We start from the raw sequence: 16,994 nt of genomic DNA, 5'->3' as shown, positions 1-16,994 counted from the left end.
CGGCGTTAGTGCAACAGGCATTTCCAYGATGTCTGGAGGATGGTTTCAGCTCTAGGATAGCTTATTTTATCTGTGTGAGGCTTCATACTGTTATCAGTAAGAGTTCTGTGTTCCTGCTAGCAGCCCCTGCTGCCAAGGTGTCTCCCAGCATCAGCCAAACCGACAGAGCTAATTGTCACACGAATAAGKGTCCCACCCTCCATGTCCCCCCCATTCACGTAATGCTGCCACTTCCCTTCTGCAGCAGCTCCAGGAGCCCTCAGGAGTTGCTCCCCAGGAGAAATGAATGAACATGCCATTTTAGGGTGTCTGCCTACCACTGCAAACCTGATAATTGAAAAATTTGTTATAATGTGGAACACAATGATCAGCAGCCTTAATTCTGCTTCATGGAGTACAAAGCCAGAGGGGATTTTTGTGCTGCTGTTTCTGCATTACACAGATGAACAARTATCACCCAGCACAGCCCTAGCACAGCTACACATGGGACCCAGCCCCATTCCTTGGGGAGCTAGCTTCACATGGATTATGGCTTTCAGTCCTGTCCTGGGCACAGGCACAGCCCGCCCTGCAGCCCTGTCACCGTGACACATGTGTCTCCTAACCACAACCTCTCTGAGGTTTACAGTTTAGACATGTTGGTTTCCTGAAGTTTCTCTCCCAAATTAGCAACGTYCTGTGCTTTCTGGGCTCCTTTTTGGTCCTGTTTCCTCGCACCCAACCTTTCCACCACCTCCTCCTCTCATCCCTGCTGCTGAGGGCTCCGTTGCTACCACCCAGCAGCTCAGTTGATGCCCGGACCATCTGGGGACCTGCACTGCGTTCTCCACCTCCAGGCGAGCCATGCAGGAAGGGTGGAGCAGGGCACGTTCAGCAGCTTGGCTACATGCCATCTGTCACCTGGAATATGCTTGTGAAGTGTGCCTTGTCTGATGGGAACAACTGAGCAGACGTTTAGGAGGGTGAGTTTCCACATCCCTAGGTCAATTTTSCCATATGGGTAACTTGATGGTTAGAAACAGCACCTTATCCAATTACACACTGCTTGGTTCCCTGCTCAGTGAACTTTTTGACTTGTTTTGTCTGTCCTTGGATTGGTTTTTGTTTGTTTGCTTTTTTAAAAGTAAACTACTGCCTCAGTATTAAAAAAACATGGTATCTAAGAATATACGGGTTTGGCTCTTGAAAACTGATTGTTDGTAGTAGCCCTTTTCCTTTTCAGTGTGTTTTCAGAACTCTTTATTTTTTCAAGAAGGCACATAAACACAGAGGTGTGCAAAAGAGTGTCCCTTTCCAAAATGCATCTGCTCTGTGCTGTGTCTGCTGTAACAAACCACCACAGCCGCCTTTGCTTGGGATTTGCTCCACAGAGGGAAATGCAGAGGATCCCAAATGCCAGGAGGAGTTTGCCTCCCKTGTTTGCGCAGTTCGGAATGTGGGTGAGTCACTGCCTTGTTTGAGGAAAGAAACCTTCCATCCCAGCGCCTCATGCCTTTGCTTTTAGAACGGCGGTGCTGGTGAAGATAACTCACTCTCCTGTGGCTTCTCTGGGACTCAGGTTTAGCATCTGCTTGCACGTTTTGTATTCCCTTCTTAAAAACACAGAGATGAGATTACATCTTCCCACGTGTGCTCCAAAATCCATAGAAGACCTTAGGAGATCGGAGCAGGCAAAACCCCCGGTCGCTCCCCAGTAAGTGAGGCTGGTTTTCAGCACAAACAGTGCAGCGGGGTGTGGCTCTTGAACAGCAACGTCCCTAATTAAACGAGGCGATTTCCAACCACGAAATTAGAATAGTCTTTGAGGTCATTTTGTTTCAGGACGGCAAAAAAAGAAAAAAAAAAAAGCAGAGGAAGAAAAAATGTGCTAGAAAGACACAAACCCCAGAGAATAGTTTTCTAACTTTTCTAGCTTTCAGCATTTTAAGCTTAGGGACCTGTGGCCATTTTGTGAATGAATTATCTGATTTCAAAAGGTTTTTAAATGCCTTAAATGATATTCCTACTTTAGGAAATGAAGTCTTATTTTATGGAGATGCTTGAGTTTCAGTTCTTTCTTTTATGTTTCGCATATTGAAAAAATATATAAAAGACTCTTCGTACATAAKTGTGCCATTTTCCTCGACTGCAATTTGACATCTAAACCTGATCTTTTTTCCATATATAATAGATGGTTTCATTCTTGGGTTAGGTTTTTTTTTTGTTTTTTTACACTTTAAGTCTGCCAGTTATTCCCAAAAGCCCAGTATTTATATTTATTCTGTAGCAAGCATGTGACTGGTGTGACTGTATAATTATATCAAAATGTATTTGAGTTCCTTTTGTTGCAAAGTGTTCCAGGGCTACAGATATGTTTTGAATGCGTAATAAGCTCCGGGTATTGAGATTACAAGAGAAACTATCTGCAAAATCCTACGGATTAAGGTCATGCATGAGATATATTTAATTCTCCCTCCTGTGAGGTTTGATTGTGAGATAGTCTGCTCCCACTGACTTCTTAAAATGATAAAGCTTGAAAAAAATTACCAGATTCTGTCAAATTTGCTTTGCTGCTAATGGAGCTGGAGGTGTTGGAGAAACGGGGAACTGTGAGGAAAGGAAGAAGCAGAGACCAGAAGGGTCAAAATCCCTGCTGGCTCACAGCTTAGAAGTGAGGAAAGACACCAAGATGACTTTCTTTTTCTTCCACAATTTAATCCACTATAGAATTCACTATATCAGAAGGAGCAGCTCTTCCCTCCTTTGTGGTGACTGCAGCAGAGTCTCAAGGCTGTGGTTGGGACCAAGGCTCTGCTGTCTGGGCCAAAGAATGTGTCCTTGTGAGTAAAGGATTCAAAGTGAGGATGGGAGAAATGTGAGGAGCAGAGTGGAGGTCATGGGGGGAGCACCACAGTCCTATGGAAATGCAGTCATATCTTCCACCTCTCCACCCCCCTTCCTGAGATGTATGTAAGATCAGGCAATACACTGAGAGAAATGATGGAAGGTAAAACTGGGTAAAACTTTTTGGGGGACAGCCAGTCCTCGAGACCATTGCTCTCCTCCACATCTGCCAGATTTTTTTTATAGAGTTGGGTATTATTCTGCCTTTTCCTTTTTCCCCATAAACTATTGAAAATCATCTGATAGGAATAACTTCCAGTAACTGATTCTGTCATACAAATGGGGTGTATCCTTACAGAGAACAAACCACCCTGGGTTTAAGTTAAATATGGATCAGATGCATAGACTCCCTCTCCGAAAAGGGTGTGAATGGAACAWTTTCTCCCCGTTGCAGACATGATTAGACACTTTTGTCCTTCATGCCGTCTGTAACTAGGGCATCGCCGCTGCCTCGCAGCCTGTCCCAAGGGACCTGGGTGGTGTTTGTGCAAACGCGATTGGGCTGAGGAAGGGGTGGAGAAATGCAGCTCTCAGCCCAGGATATATTTAGTGAATGCAGCTGTGGGAGGCAGCAGGAACAAGAGAGCTCTTGTGTTGCYTGTACTCTGACAGCTCACATGCCTAAATAATCTGCTAGTTTCYTACCCATATGTTTCCTCTCCCCCGGTCCCCAGTGTTTTTTATTTCACTGTAAAGTTATACTTTAATTTAGCCAGAATCCTTTCTGGAGCTTAAAAGTGAGATGTGTTTTAGCATCAGCTTTGCTACAGCCCTTCATATGGGGTGCCCGCAGCTCTCATGGGCACTGGACTTTTTCCATGGCGAGTAGGGAAATTTGACTTCATCTTTGAGCGGGGGTAGTGATGTTTGAATACGCCTTTCATGTGCACTGCAGAGCTTGCTTGTGCTGGGAGCAGACCTGCAGAGCTGGTATGGCCCCACCCAAGCAAATAAACTCTTGCCAGGGCTGCTGGGCTGGGGTGCAGAGCCTGCTTTTGGCACTCTGGGTATTTCAGTGAGCTGTACAAACTCTGCTGATCCTCCTGGCATCCCTGGGAGTCTGATCCAATATTCCCCGGTACGTCATGGGATAAAAAAAAAGAGGACACAAATAGGTTTACTGACCCGCTGGGTCAAGCGGGAGCAGGTTATTGTGCATTAGGACTAATTTATCTGTGCTCTCTGGCCATGTTCAGACTTGTCCCCAGAGAAAAAAAAATTGAGGCTGAGAATTCCCTGTATGTCTTCTTCCCTGGCTTGTTCAGTGGYAGACAGCAAGCCCACGAGCCGGCCTGCCTCGGGCTTTAAAGGTTTATGACAAATAAAACTGCAGAATATAAAAAGCCCCTATTTTGTGTCTTGTTCTGGTGTCGTTAAGGGGTTGAAAAAACAAGATTGGTGCAGGGTAGCGATGTCTGGATGACGGAGACATCACATTTAGAGGGAGWCAGACTCTGCCATTGCTTTCGTAGAGCTTGTCCCACCTTGTGGCATTTTTCCACCCACAGCAGCATTGCTGGGAGATGTTGCAGTGACACATCTGTCCTTTGGCAGAGCAGAACTCTGACCCTTCCCCACCCAGCCATGGATAGCATGGGTTTGCTGTTTCTGTGTCCCTACCTGATATCCCTATCGGAAATGCAGCTCCTCTGGGTGGCTTTTATGGTTCCACCACAGGCTGGCACTGATCCAGCTTCTCTTTAAACTTTACGTGTTCTGGATATAGCTGTCATCCCTTTAAATGCTGTGATTTAAAGGAGTTTCAGTGGCCAGTTTGCCTATCGAAAGTRTTTACTATTGAAGTGTAGAAAAACGCATCTGTGATAAAATCTGTACGAACTCGAAGCCCTGGGAGCCCACACAATCCTTTCTGTGCCGAATCCCGCCGATTCCGTGCCCGGGACTGGCTTTGTTTCAGCATTTAAATAGTTAACCGGAGCACTAATTGGCTCTGAGCGCTCCAGTCCTTTGCAACAGATTATTGGCATGCTGCTAGGAGCAGCTCCCTTCCTTCCCTTCCCCCTTCATTATAAAAACATGTACTGTAGAGAAACCAAATACCACATGGCGCCCTGCGCCGAGCTCGTCACCGCTCCCGCTCCGTGTTCAGCACAAAAAGTCCTTTTATATTTGGGAAGCGGAGGGAGAAAATTCTGGAAAGGCGAGATGGTGGCGATAGTGGCTGAATCGGCGCATTTATTTACATTGTGCAGGGGYTGGAGCCCACAGCCCCACACACACCCACGGCCGTGAGGGGAGCAGGCCCGGGGGGGCTCTAAAAGCGGAGGGGAAACCTTGTTCCATGAAGGTTTCGGCTTTGCGGAGGACTCTCGGGAGATTAATGTAAAGAGAGACAAATAAAAGCTTTAGGAAAAAAAAAAAAAGTTGCATTTCTGTTTTGCCGAGGAGCCGTGGGCGTTTTGAGGCAGCTGTCTGCAGAGGCAGGCGCCATTTCGTGAGGCGGCATTAATGCAGCGGGAGGAGACATGTTGTGTTCGTGAGGTTTTGGATTTTAAGGCTTTTCTTTTAAGGCTTTTAGTTTGAAGCAAGAGGCTTATTCATTCCGCCTTCACCCTCGTTCAGTACAAAGGGTTTTTAAACTTGAGGGAAAAAAGTAGTGACAAGCGCGGAAAACCAGGSAAAAGGGGAAAAGTTCTCCTGAGGGAATTGCAGTGTGAAAGCAAAATCAGGTCTGTCCAAGAGACAAAAAATCGTGGAGGTGTAACATGGTTCCACAAATGCCACGAAGGGTGGAGGGAGGGTAACCAGCAGTACAGCCCAGGTGTGCAGGGAAAACGTGGTTCACCAGGTGTGTTTTAAATAAAGGATTTTTTTTTCCTGCTATAAAAAAAGGTCTGACTGATATGTGCACACATGAAACCAACCTTTTGTGATTTACACAAGCTGACTTGACTTACAGATATTGAGATATTAGTTTTGATCTGAAAGCCCAGACTATTGCTAGTGCTGCAGAACTGCTCTTTTGATCAAAGCAGAAAATCGGGATTGTGGCAGGAGTGAGCTCCGGCTGGTTCCCTTCAGYACAGGACTCCTGGAGCAAGCTGCAGCATTTTTGTTAAGGCACTTTGGTATGTGAGTTGACTTTTTACCACTCCGGGACCTTTCACTTGCAAAATGCATTATAAGGCTCATTTGTTTAACAAGTCTCTGTGAACTAGAAGAGGGAGAATTAATGCTGGCATTTGGGAATACAAGTGATAGTGCTGCATTTGATTTTGGTTTCATGTAATTATTTTCTGGTTTCAGAGTCAGGAAAAGCTGCTCATTTATTTTTCATGTAGCTGTATTTTTTTCTTCCTGGCTTCTTAAGGAGGCAGAGCTCATGAAATCATGCTGTTGGACGCCTGGACCTTTTGATCTGATGTTCATTTTCAACAAATTTCTGTTCTAGAGGTTCTGCACTTCGGGGGAAACTGCAGGTTGGAGATAAATTAGTGCATATACTAAAGGAAGAGCTACAAAATGAGTGCAAAGGGTCTCCTTCACTTTCCTTGCTGACCCAATAAGCATCTTATTGCTGGTTGACCAGTCCATAATGTGTAGCTTGGAAATGTTGCAGCCTCTGCTGGAATATGGTGTGGGATTAGGAATGCTGCAGCAAAGCAGTGCACTTGGGTGTGGGGCTCCCAGGAAAGCAGCCATTATTACTTCAGCTCACAAAAGGCTTGAACACTTGCAGCCATGGTATCCAAATCCCAACTAGGTTTGCAGGGAGTATTAGTCATATTTAAGACTCCTCCATATTATGTGCAGTTGAATTTTGCAAGGCCTTTGATCTCCTCGATCTGGGTCTAAAGTTTCCTTTTCAAGTTTGTCACCTGSAAAGATTTCTATGAAACGGTGATTGCTTCATTACAGAAAAGCCTCTTTGCCACCTCAAGACTATTATTTTCTTGATTGCCCTTTTTTACTCTGCTAAGGTTACATTCCATCTGCAGTTCAAACATGACCTGGGTGCAGTGCAGCGATCACCAGCAATTCATGTACTGAAGAGAGCTCTAGTGTGACATTCATGCACCTCTTGGGTTTGTTTGCCTAAGACTGTGCATTTTATAATGATAATATAAAGCATAAAATGGTCTCCATATATGAAAATTAATTTTCCAGCATATACTAATGTGTCTTTTGGAATCTCTTAATTAGGTTATATTTTCTCCTAAACTTAATTCCATATTATTAACAACACTTGAGTAGACTTCAACATTCCAATTTTGTTTCCAATTTTCATTCGTTCTGTGTGTGTGTGTATATGTATATACATATATATATACATGTATATATATATATATGTGTGTGTGTGTATACAAGAAGATAATCCTTTATTAATCTTTGGAGTAGAACAGTTTTCGTTTGTGCAGAAAACGTCCTGTGTCTGCATGTTCATTATCAGCACCTGATATGCTAGCCTGGAGCACAATAGCCTAATAATTGGAGTTAAAGAGGAAAAAAAAAGCCAGTTATTAAAGTTACAGTRTTTCATTTTCATGTGTGTTATGATTGTAAATTATTCAAGCATTTGCCTTTAGCGCCTACACGTACGAACTTATACTCCCCACACATTTTTTTCCCCAAAGTGCTGTATGGTTTCCTTTGTCTTATACACTASGTCTGAGTATTCAAATATACTGTTTAATACCAGTAGCATGTGTGTCTCATTRCAAGAAAATATGAGATAGGTTCTCAGTTAAAAGCATTTTATTTTGACCTATTTGCTTCTACTTTGGTCTARCATTTGGTCTCTTCATAGTCAATATTCTGKTTTATGGAAAGGTTTTAAAGGCTTACTGAAGGAGAGGAATAAGAGGTGAAGTACCTACCAATATTTATATTATTTCTTTTGCCATTATTAATAAAAATATAAAGAAAAAGTAATGTTGGGGAAAACACAAGGAATGGTGATGCAATTATACATATATGTGCAAAGCTACAACAGGCTTGCTCTTACTTTTGAGAAACGCTTCAGGTTCTCTTTCCGTTCTACAGACTGGATTAGTTCACTGCAGTTGCATTTTCCACTGACATACATGTTCATCCCTAAATTCACTTCATATGCTTCCAAATCCTTAGGACAACATTCAGTTTAGACACCAAGAAAAACCTGGAGTGATTCCATGGGCCTAAATGTAATTACTCAGCCCTGAATTAAAGGCACAGGCACGTAACTTATGTCCCATGTGTTTGAAGTAACAAGAAGAGATCAAAATCTCCGCTTTTGTCATGAAAGTAAATGTTTCTAGACTTAAGACACRCTTGTTCAGAGAAGTGATAGATTCTTGTTAGATGCATGGTTGAATCTTGAAGAAAATAAATCTTGTTTTGGGCGCACAGAACTTTGTTGGGGTCTTCCTTTGGGTGAAATGGCAATGAAGGTGGCAGATTTTTCAGATGGTGATCGAGCACTGTGCGTGTCTCAGCCAGGACGTCTTGTGTTTCCTCTGCTGCTTTAATTGCACAAAAAGCCAGTGACCTAATTTTGTGACAGGACTGTACCAACAGTGTTTTCTAGGGCTGCTTACGTTTTCTCACAGCTCAGCACCTAATACAAAACTTTGACTATTAAAAAAAAGTGTGTTGTGAATGGTTTTAAGCTGAGACAAAATTGTCACCCTTAATGGCTCGGTCAGAGAGAGGGGTGGGGGAGTATTTGTTTCAGCGTGAAAATCTCTTGTCTGCAACCAGTTAAAGCTGGTAATTCCAGAGTATAGGTGCCTGACATGCCCAGAGCTGCTCTAGTCCCTGGGCTGCTGAGCTCTTTGAGCTGGGTAAAGCTCTGTCAGGAGCCAGTTTATAATGAATTAACTATAGAAAGAAAATACAAAAGCTCATGGGAAACATCAGCCTGACACAGGAGCTATTTGTGTTCAGGTARTAGTCTAATCCAAGTGTGTCGGTGCATCACTACAGCAAAAATTGATTGGACTCCATATCTAGCAAGTATTGACAAATACAAAGAAGTTTGTTTTGAGCTACTAACATAAGGTGTCTTTTATATATATGGTGCATTACAACAGGGTGATTCAGTGCTTTGTCAGACTGTCTATGAAATAAAAAAAGTATATACTTGTAAGATTTCAGAAAAAAAGGTACCATTTCTTTTCCCTGCATGTGGCAATTTACTGAATAATGCATCATTTTGTCAACTTTTATATAGCAATCAATAAATGCCCTACGGTGCTACCTGCACACGGGAGACAAGAATGAAGATTGTTATGGAAACAGGCTTGAGACTTGCTTGAAATAAAAATCCCAGTACTACACTTACGTTTTTGGAGGCCTGGGCTGTTTTTCTTTTCATTCTAGAGTAGCTGTAATTAATCTTGTTCAATCTGAGTGAAATTCGTCATATTTGCAAGGCCTGTATGAAGCCCTTTGCCTCCAAAACTCCAAGGAAAWTTACCAAGAGAGTATAGTTGGTGTTATACTCATCATCTAAACTTTCCRAAGTCTCTGCTAGAACTCAAATGGAGAGTTAGTAAAAATAAAAATTAGAGCTTATACTAGGGAATTTCTTTTTGTCCTTAGTTCTGATGTGTAAACACATWTTTGTGCTAAGCCTGTTTTCTCTTTTCTGATCGTATTCCTCAAGCACTTATGCAATCAARCTTTACTGGCTTATGTTTGCAGCAAATAAGTTTCAAAGATGGACAGGTAAATGCCTTTGGAAAATGAGATTTAAATGCCCACAAGGAAGTAATYATGCTAGAATTTTAAATTATCTGAATTTATAAAAAAACCCACCTTAATTTTATTGTTTATATCTTCTAAAATATAATTTTGCAGCTACATTTAAAATCTAAATATTCTGAAGATTTGGCTTAGAAGTTACAAAATGTTCTGACTCTTAATGTAACAATTCCATAACATGCTGTAAAATAGGAGAACAGTATATATTTTAAAACATAAGATTGGGTAAGGCTTCCTTAATTGTGCCAATGCTTTTTTCTTTTCTTTTTAGCAGACTCTTGATAAAACATGACCACAAAACACTCCTGTTATTCTGCAGACTGTATTTACATCCAGAATGATGACATAAAGAACAGTGTGTGCAGCTCCTACCTTTTAAAGTGATTTTAAACCCTACCACAGTGCCTAATCCTTGTATGGTTCCAGTCCTGCAAGTTTCCAAGGAAGGAACTTCATCGGTGCAGAGCAGTTCAAGTGTGTTAGCCAGGTCACAGCATCTGCCCTGGCATGCTGTACCTCTGACATTACAGGCCCTGGGAAGGTGCACTTTAGTTTCTTATTTTCTTTCAAAGGTGATTTTAGCAATAAGGGAAGTTGCATCATTATTTTTCATCTAAGGAGACATGTAATACCTTGTTAATAACACTTTATACCAGTTTCTAAGCAAGGACAGGCAAAATGGTCAGTATTTTTTCTACCATGTCCAAGTCCTCTTACAAGTGTTCCAAGCCAAGCAGAATAGTTTGTTACCTAAAAGGTGACCTTGAAAAAGCAGATCATTGCATACAAGAAGCAGGGTCTAAAAAAGGGGCTAAAGAAACAGATTCATTGCTCCAAGCTCCAGTGGTTTACTTTAAGAAGCAATTAAAYATATTATTGTCCAATCACCCAGAGTATTTAAGTTTGAAACAGTCTGGAGTTTTAAACTCCCGTAAGATTTAATCAAAATTAGGATTACTATATCWCTTTGACTTTTTTAATACCTCTAAGGCTGCCATTTARGGCAATAGCTGTGTGTTAGACATWGAGCAAATACAGCATAAATACCTTGACTGAGATGATCTCTATTTCTTATATCTAGTTAAGATGGCAACAAGGGATAGTTTGAAGATGATCTGTAATAATAGTGAAAAACTTCAATTTYCAAACCTCCTTAAGGAATGTGGATTTGAATTCCCMAAAAAAATGCATGTATATTCCCTAGTGAAGTTAATATAAAGCAAAATAATTAATCCTCTCACTAGACAATAGTTGCTGGTTTATTATTTGCTTTATTGTATACAGGAACTCATGCAAAACTGAAACAGTGAGGTGTGTCGGTTGTTAAGGAGCTCTTAGATCTAAAATTTGAGCTCAGACCACAAGATCACGTGTACTGTAACAGTAGTGATTCTTTGATGCATTGTGACCAACAAGTTAAAAATTGCTTAGGAGAGACTATTAAATCCCACAAAATATGTTGAATCCATTTCTGACTTCCATTTCATCTTTATACTTTTTATTAATAACTTATTTTCCTTTGAAAGCAGAAATAGAGCTGAATCTTGGTTAAAATTGCTTCATTTTGAATAAATTGAAAAAACACTGGGGCTTGGCTTAGGCTGAAAGATYTTTTTCTTTACCATATGTTTATGACACTGATAAGAATTTGTTTCTAATTATTCATGGTAATAAATCTTTTTCTTGCTGTTCACAAGGTTGATCATTCTGAACATGAGYCCCATAAAAGTGCCAGCAAACCCCCTATATTAACATAATCTCAGTTTTYGGTGTTAAATCCTAGGAACAAAAAGGGCATATTTAAAAGTTCTCTCTATGTGTGTAGATGTGTTTGCAATTATTCATTATCGGCTGGAGCAAAAGYCTGGATTTCAATTCCASTTCCAGACTTGGAGCAGAACGAACAGTTCATTGCTAGAACTGAGTTTTGTCCTTGCTGCTGTTGGGTTTATTGCTTGTCTTGGGACAGTAGGAAGAAGCTTTAGCAGGGATCAGTACATCRGATCCATCTTCACCAGTCACACCAGGAACCATGCTTAGAAGGTGAATTTGTACCTACCTGACCATGTAATAGTGAATTGCTGGGGAAGGAAACAGAAGTGGGGKGAAAAGGCAGATTGTTTGACCGACATGTTACAGATTACATACAAAACCTGAAAAYAGAGCCCCTRCTTGAATCAGAACAAAGTGACAACTTCTATAATCACCCACTTTACAGGAAGTTAAATGCCTCCCACAGAGCACTCRCTGTGCTCAAAGGGCATTTGATATCCTGTTTGCATATTCTCTGTCCAAGTAATCCAAATTAYTCTGTTTGGCTTAGGGCCTAGGAAATTGGCATTGATTTCTTCTAAAAAGTGAGAGTTTTGGTTGAAGAAAAATTTGGTGACAGTGCACATCTCCACGTCTTGTTCAGACTCCTGTTTTCTACTTCAAAAGGAAGATACAATACTTAACCATTTGTCCAATATTTGTCTTTCCATTTTATTTGTGTCTTCAAAGACCTGTGGGCTACACTGTATAACAAAGAATAAACTGCTTCACCAATCTTTTGGTGTCCTCTGGTACAGAGGGCAGGTGGGGAAGGGACACTGGCCTGTGAGATCCCAGTGTGCCTTTCGATGTTGTCCCTACGGGATAATAACATGGGAATGGGGGAAGGAAGAAAGGTTCTAGAATAAAATGGAGTACCAGAAAGTCAGGTTCTGTGCCTCCATCTGGAATTCCAGCCACAGGCTCAATCTCAGAAAATAGTTCCCAAATTAGTAATGGAAACATTAACTTGTCCCAGTCTTTTCAGACGTATGGTTCATAAAACATGGCTGAAGTATTTAGTCTAATGATAGACAAAGGAAAAAAGTGTGTCATCTAAAAAGAAGGAACGAATGTTACAGAGGAAAGTGCAGTGTAGAAATGCTGAATTAGAAGGAAAAAAAAATGGGGTAACTGCAGAGGCAGTAGGAATTTGAATTTTCTTCCACTGTTTCATTAGGAAGAGAATACAAACAGACTGATCCTGGTAAAGAASAGCAAAGCTGTGTGAGGGGAGCCATGGCTCTGCAGGGAGTGACTGTACTTGTGCTCACCTCCATACAACTCGCCTGGGGCCAAGGAACAGCTGAGGTCATGGATACTCGTGTAAGSTTTGTTGGAGCTGCCTCAGGTTGTGATGCCCAGGAAGCAGAAGARCAGCACTGTGTATATTTAATGAGGATATTAGAACTTAGGATATAGAGGATATAGACTTATTTGTCTATAAATGTACATAGGTAATTTTTTTAAAGAGGAACAATCTATTACACTAGGCAGGTTGGTATAGTTAGAAAAATCAGATAACAGTCTGAGCACACAGGTTAGGTCTTGTTCAGTTACAGTCTTAAACTCTCCTGGCTGGAATCACACTACTCTTACAAAGCACAATTATGTCTAGAATGCCTGATCACTTTTCTCCCTTTTATGTGGTTATAGCAAGTGATAACATATATATTTTTCTAGAAACATACTTGTGTTCTGGGAAGAAACAATAGAAAGCCTGGAAATTGTACATGGAATTTCTAATGTTGGTCYTTCCTGTGAAGTTTTACCATATAGGGTCAGCTGAAAATGCTGAGGTAGAAGTGCTGTTGCTACACCCTGCTTTCATGTAGATCTTGGCTCRTCCTTTCCCCTTTTTTCACTGCTAGTGTTTTCCAAGGAGGACAGCATCTGGGTTCTGTCCATGAAAGCACCTTTATGTACACTTACATGTAAGCAGTTCCACTGAGAGCCAGAGRACTGGCTTTTGCAGGAATCTGAATGGGAATGAAGTTGCAGAACAGGCTTTSTGCTATCCACAGTCTCTGTAGACCAGGACTTCAATAATTCTTTTTATGTGAGGAAAAAAAAGCGCTTTTTGCCCTTCTTCAGTGAGAAGCTGCATCAGCTCTTTCGTACCATCACCGATTCCTTGACTGGAGGCTCCCATGCTGTGGCACCTTTATGTGGGTCACCACCATCCCTTCTCTGAAGATGGTAACACCTTATCCCACACTGTCTRCAAGTAGTAGATATCCTCTGCTATCCTATACACAAGGTCAGCTTTTCTCTGTRTTTTGAAAGGAAATACATCTCTTGGCTCAAAATCATAGGGATTGATTCTTTTCAGCTGGCCACTTCCTTGTGGCTTTTCCAGGACTCRGCACAGGAGAGAGCTGCCAAAGTCCAACAGCGTGATTTCAAGTGCCACACTGGATCCTGAGGCCTTCCATAATAATTTGAAGGATTGTTAGTTTAATTCAGTCAWAAATACCCAGGTTCATTGCTATGAAAAAGGAGGAGCTAGACTATTTCTTTCTGCTTTTAATGGAGTCACCTGGACAAATGAAAGGTGAAAGGTGTGCATATAATTCAAAGTGACTGCTGAAGTATGTAAATATCAATTCTGTCATGCTTGCTGCATGTGCTTCTCGMAGAGGAACACCGTAACTGGGGGTGGGGACAGCATTCATGGCAGTGACGAGGAATGTGAGGGATGCCTTTCCATCTTGCTGTTACCTGAAATGGTTTCTATAGCTGTAGGCAAAACAGGAGACAGTGTCCTGGTGAGGTTGGCACACCAGACAGTTTCTATGGCGCTGGCTAAAAAAAGCAGGATACCTAGTTTTATTTGGATGTCTGTGCTGTTTCTGAGCGCCAGTAACGAGAYTGATGTAGCAGACAGGCAGGTGACAGGGTTGTGCTGGGTTCTGGAGCTGAGGGTGCACAACACAGTGCTGTTTATCCGATCAGAATAGAGGGGTTCGTGGCCTTACTCTCCGTGGGGAGCATGGAGGGTGAGCTGCCCCTGGGCCCGACGCATGTCAAGGGCGGGTAACAGAGGTGGTGTTTGTGGAATGGCGGCAGATGGGACCGTGAGATGCGGGGGAATGCAGCCAACTCCAGGGACTGCAGCCGGCTGTGTGTCAGTGCAGGCAGGCGCAGGCATGAGGAGGGCTCCGGAGTAAGGTCTAGCAGCGCTGGGGCAGTCCAGGTAGGACATCCGGCCAGGTGGGGCTGTGAGGGGGCGGCGGCCGCTCCCGCTCTCGCTCCCGCCTCCCCCTGAGGGGCGGCTGCTGCGGCCGGCGCGCGAGGAGGCGGCGGCAGCCAATGGGGAGCGGCTGAGGCGGGGAGCGCGGGCCAATGGGAGGCCGCGGCGGTGGAGCACGCGGGGCCCGGGGCGGGGGGAGGCCAATGGGGAGCGGAGCGCGGCGCGCGCGCAGCCGAGGGCCGGGAGGGGCGGGGCGAAGAGGGGCGGGGCGCGCGTGCGGTGCCGCCCCTTCCCCGCCGCAGTGAGGAGCGACCGGTCGGCCATGTTGAGCGGGGGGAGGGGAGCAAGGAGTTGAGAGGAGACGGCGGAGGCTCCCTCACACACACGGCACAAGATGGCCGGGGAGCAGCTGCAGCTCCCGCCCGTCTCCCGGCGCTCTTCCCGCCGCTCGCACCGGGGACACCCGCCGAGGGCCCTGGGTGCCGCTCCCGGGCGCCAAATCGGGCCCGGCGCTCTGTGGGCTCCGGGGCTCCGGAGGGCGGCGAGCCGGGCTGCCGAGCGGGGCTGCCGACGGTCGGGCAGTAATGGCGCCGGGCTGCGGAGCGCTGCCCGCGCCGCTCCCTCGCCGGGCGGGCGCGGGGCCGCCCTTGACTCCGGGCAGGGTGAGCCGGGAGCAGCGCCCCGTCCTCGGGGCCCCGGGTGCCTGCCAGCGGGCTGCTCTTCGCCGGGTAAGTGCCTGAGTCTCCGGGCTCGTCATTGTCCTTTGTCCTTGGGAGGAAAAACAAAATGTCCTTGGAGCCGGGAGGGGGAGGGGGCGCTGCCTTTCCCTGCCCCCCCCCTTTTCCCCCGCCGCCCGCTGAGGGGACCTGCGGGGACCCTCGGGGACCCCCGCCCGTGCCTGAGACTGGGCTGGGCTGAGGGGGAGCGGCGGGACAAGGGGAGCCCCGGTGACCCTCGGCGSTTGCGGGCGCTCCCCTCCCTCTTCTGCGGCACCCGGGGGGCTCCGTTCGCCCCGTCTCCGCTGCAGCTACCGGGGGGAGCAGAGGTGGGTTTTGGCTCTCCTGTGCAGCACCGAACATGGGGGGCTGCAGACCGGTTCCCCCCAGTGCAGCGTGCAAGGGGGGTATCTGCAAACCAGCCTGAAACTCCAATGCAGCAGTGGAGGGAGGGGGGAGAGGTGAAGGCTGTACGACATCATCACTAAAATGTTTAGCCCCGTGTCTGTTTAAAGAGCGTTTGTTGTCCGTCGCTGCTCGGATGGGGTTATGTTTTCGTAGTTTCTAAGAACAAAGACGCCATGTCCTTTTCTCTTAAAAATAAAACTTGGAGTGGTATTTTTGTGGGGTGTTGGCTTTTAACTCTTTGTAAACCAGTAAGAGAGAAACAGACTGCGGATGAGACAGATCGGTACTTTATGAAACAATAGGGAGAAACTGACTTCACTGGAAAAACAGCAATTTGGGTGCAGAACTTTAAAGAAAAACTCTTAGGAATTACGTGCAAATTTGATTTTGCAATTTAAACAGCAGTATAGGAACTTAAAAGCTTGAGAAAAACAAAGCTCGGTCGTGCCAAGTCTACAGTTTAAAGTTGGCAAAATACTACAGTTGTGATTTAGACGACACTACAAAAAGAAAAGAGTTACTTAAATATGAATTACACGGTAAGGAAAAGGATGAGTTTGTGTCTGACACGGAAAGCTTTTAAAAACATTTATTGGGTGTCAGGTTTGTTTTTAGTATTCAGTTTATAGGTTTTTCACACACCTCACAGTTATCTTTATGAAACATTTTAATCGTCATTTCAGTGTTCTAATAATTTAGAAGTTGTACAACACCTATTGCAAGAGTTTCTAAAAATGCAAGTTTAAATGTAATGTYTGACGTTTGTTTTGGGTTGTCTCGCATTCAGCAATTACCAATTTAAGGGTAAAATCGTAATTGTAAACGTATAAAAACCTCCGTGGCAGAGCAGGAGGTAAATACTAAGAACTTTAGTTTTAATTGGAGATTGTGTATAGCYATATTTGTTGGATTTTAATGATGTACGCTTGTGCAAGGTTATAAAACTCTGTGCAGGTTTTAAATACTGCAGTTGGAGGTAAATCTACATTTTTTGGTACTTCTCTGCCAAAAGGAATCCGTCATTGCAACAATTGGAGTTAGCCCTTTTTTTTTTTTAAATAGAAATACAAGTTTTAGCGACCGTTGGACTTCTGTCACCTTTATGCAAACTGTTCAGTGTCTTTATTTTAGATTTGGATTATAGTGGTTTTATAACCCCAGCAACAGTTCTGCAGTGTAGAACAGGTTCTGGCATACACACTTTGCCCTAAAGAAAGTTCTAGTTTTAGGTGGGTGTCTGCTGGCTTTCTCTTAAGAATACTAGAGGATAATTTTTA

General features: G+C 43.9%; 1 protein-coding gene across 7 annotated transcripts in view; it reads left to right on the top strand.

Annotated features, from left to right (window-relative positions):
- The first annotated feature begins 657 nt into the window (after positions 1-657).
- The window catches only part of CHD2 (chromodomain helicase DNA binding protein 2), an 83,112-nt gene continuing 66,775 nt past the window's right edge, over positions 658-16,994 (top strand). For 5 of the 7 annotated variants that reach the window (XM_057365805.1, XM_057365806.1, XM_057365800.1 and 2 more), the window contains exon 1: positions 14,893-15,321. The gene's annotated coding sequence lies outside the window, so the exon portion shown is untranslated. Of the gene's footprint in view, positions 963-14,892; positions 15,322-15,358; positions 15,639-16,994 lie in introns of those variants that run through there. The other 2 variants (XM_057365802.1, XM_057365801.1) reach the window with 2 other exon arrangements.

The sequence above is a fragment of the Malurus melanocephalus genome, unplaced genomic scaffold, assembly GCF_030028575.1.
Source record: "Malurus melanocephalus ecotype Western Australia unplaced genomic scaffold, MMel_1.1 scaffold_58, whole genome shotgun sequence".
Taxonomy (NCBI): Eukaryota; Metazoa; Chordata; class Aves; order Passeriformes; family Maluridae; genus Malurus; species Malurus melanocephalus.
Note: the sequence above shows the minus strand (reverse complement) of the source record. Positions and strands in the feature narration are given on the sequence as shown.